At 37.1% G+C, this 3,200-nt stretch overlaps 1 long non-coding RNA gene across 1 annotated transcript; it reads left to right on the forward strand.

Moving 5' to 3' along the window:
* The first annotated feature begins 388 nt into the window (after positions 1-388).
* LOC119293310 lies at positions 389-2,243 on the forward strand. Its single transcript, XR_005143024.1, has 3 exons — positions 389-441; positions 1,799-1,927; positions 2,023-2,243. It is a non-coding gene; the product is annotated as an uncharacterized LOC119293310 (long non-coding RNA).
* Positions 2,244-3,200: the final 957 nt, after the last annotated feature.

Genomic DNA, 3,200 nt, shown 5'->3' on the forward strand with positions numbered 1-3,200 from the left:
TGACTTGAGAAGAATGCACATAGCCACTTAAGCACCATTGCTGAGAACATAATACTGCTTGGATGATTTTCTTGTTCGTGTGCTTGTGTGAGTAAAGCGCAGAGGTTATAGAGGTATTGAAATATGATCCTTCTAAGAAATGTTTGGGGGTTTATAGTTAGCACTGCTTGTTTAGGATTTGCATAATTGAGATTTTTAGCTAATTGCTCTGCCGTTTGGTGGAGGGGAGAGCCGCCTAAGAGTATAAATAATATTATGCTTATACTTGTGATGTGATGCTTTTTGGATGATGATAGTAGCATGAGTGTGATCTTATTTCCAGGGTAGATGATGTGCGCAAGGAAGGAGAGATGCAGACAAACAACACTGAAGACGTCTTGAAAGCGCATGATGAGATTGAGTTCCCAGAGATGGTAGAGCCCCTGAGGGCTGCATTGGAAGGTCTGTGTTGTTGTCTACTTGTCTCCTCAATTCTTTTACAGTCCGATGTTCTTTGAGTTTAGATGTTGCATGAATAAGTAACTCTATGTGGCAATGCAAGTGAATGGTGAAGTGGCTCAATGCTTCAGATTTTTGGTGAGAATCTGGGAGCATACATAAATAGATGTTGTTAACAACAATGGAATTTATAAAATGGGAGTATAAATAAATAGAAGTTGTTAAATCAATTGATTTTTATTGGCTCTCTATATCCTTATGTACGAGGGATTGCATGAATTTGTATTAAGTGAGTAGCTTTTGTATTTAGACAAAATCGTTATAGAAAGAAATTCAGCTTTATTCAATTGCACTCGGCCCAAGCAAAAAGGTAGCCTGGAGCAAAACAGAGGAAACTAGATAAAGAGCCAATGTTGTAGAGCAAAATGATCAAGCAAAAGAAGCCAGTGCGGACGATGATTAACTGCTCTAACCTTGTGGTAGGTTGAATCTGAGTCACATTATTGGGGGAACTTTCTTGTATATTCCTGAAACTATAAGACAATGGCTGAAGATGACATTTTGGTAATTTTGTATGCTGAACCATGATGCTAGGCTAAATAATTTACTATCTTTTGTTCGCACGAGCTCACGTTTTGGTAGTTGCAAAACCTAAACCATGATGCTTTCTTGCCGCTGTTGTAGTCTCTAATTAATGGAATTGTGAGAGATCGTAGTTAATTTAAGTTTCTTCTGTTTCAATAAAACAGGCGTTGGTAACTGCATAAGTTTAACCATGATGCTTTATTTTTTAGGGAAAAACCATAATCCTTTCTTACAGCTGCTGTAGTCTCTACGGTATTCTGAGATAATTTAGTTCAGCTAATCTCATCGGTTTGCACACATGAGCCATGCAGAAAAAAGTAGGGTACTATTAGAGATTGGTCGTGTGATGTTCATATTCAGAGAATAGCACATCTGTTGATTAAACTGAAATGTATATGGTGCATTTCATTTCTGCTCTGGATTTGAGATTGTCGTGCCTGTCAGGTTTGGACATGTTCTTATTGTACTAAATCACTAAACTAAACTGTACACATAAAATAGCCCCCTCCTTTCCAACAACTTATTTTATTTTTAGGGTGAGCAACGACATGTTAACATACTCTGTTTCTTGTGAGCAGTACTTCAGTTTAGATTGACGTATACTCTTTGGTATATAGCATTTTTGCCTACCTCTTGCCTATTTCACATAGAATAGATGATTTGGTTTGGAGAGGGGTTAGATAAGGCCTATGAGTCCTAAGTAAGTGTGATAAGCATGTCCTGCACTTCTATTTACTATTAAGCACCAACTGAATTTGTGATAATGGCGTTTCAGGAATGATACAATCAATCCAACTGTTACCTTTGGGGTGCTTTTTGGATGGACTAATCTGAAGATGTTGGCTAGCTTGCACCGCCATCATATAATCTAGAAGCAAGGGCAAGGATTATAGGGAAAATAAAGGTACAATGCTCCCAGTAAATTATACTTTTTGGTGAAGTTTTGGTGCTTGCACAAGAAAGTAACACCATCATTATAGCTACCGCTTTTTATCCCAGGCAATTCGCCAACCAGAGGAAATGCCAACCAATAGATTTTTGTACTTCCTCTGTTACAGAGGTAAAATTACTACTACTTTTGAAAGCTTTTTTTGTTGCATGTTCCCCTTTCTTAATCTTCTATTTGTTCAAATGTACATACACGAGCTTATAATCCTTAGTACACAATGCATCTCACCATACTATTGTTTTCCTGAAAATTTATACTCACATAGTTCCATTTTTTGTATGGGTGATCATCCGTTGCCCTGATTTGGTGTTCATATAGCATGGGACATTATAGACTCATTTTATTTTCTCTTCTTTCATGCATTAATGCATAATTCTTTTGGTATTGCCCTTATTATTTAATCTAGAGCTATGCAATGACAACCATGGCTTTACTGTTCAGGTGAGTTCCATTTATAGAGTGACCAACCCTTGGCATCTTATCTAAATTCTTTTATCCTAGATATTATGTATGCGCAGTTAAGTTCCTTATACAAGTACCTTAATTAGCCTCTTCTGACTATTAACTATTTGAACCATTCTATTAGTACTCAGACTTTCAAAGTTATTAGGATCTGGACATGTTTACCTTAGTTTGTACAGTTTTGTGTTCTTTTGGCTTCAGGCTGCTGCTGGGCATAAAGTACAGTAAACTCAGATGATGCATGAAAAAAACTGCAAATCTAGCATAGTTTTTGAAATTAGATTTTGTAACTAATTATGTGACACCCTTATGTTAAAATGCTTATTTGTTCTCCAACTAGGCCAACGATGGCTGCTAGCAATGATATATACATATCAACAATTCCAAGGAGGTGCATGTGTCAGTATGCATAGCATAGTATATATATGCTTGACCCTGTGACTGGAGGAGATCCAGGAAGGGGTGAACTCAAAATCATCTGTGATTTGATTGGAAAATACTCTCCAGCATCTGAAACATCTAAAGGCGATCACTCGACCAAGTATGTTATACAATATACCTAGCTCGATGATTGGAGCAGTCCCAGCCGCTAATTAGTGCTAATTAGTACTCCAGTGTTGAATCACATAGCTAAGTATCAACACTCCCTCGAGACTTGGCTTTTAACAAAGTAGTGCTAGGTCCTCAGCGTTTGTTCTTACTCTCTATTTTCTCGAGTTGGTTTCTCTTTATTCACTTTTTGCTTTCTATTTTCATTATCACTATT

Source organism: Triticum dicoccoides, chromosome 4B, assembly GCF_002162155.2.
Source record: "Triticum dicoccoides isolate Atlit2015 ecotype Zavitan chromosome 4B, WEW_v2.0, whole genome shotgun sequence".
Lineage (NCBI taxonomy): Eukaryota > Viridiplantae > Streptophyta > Magnoliopsida > Poales > Poaceae > Triticum > Triticum dicoccoides.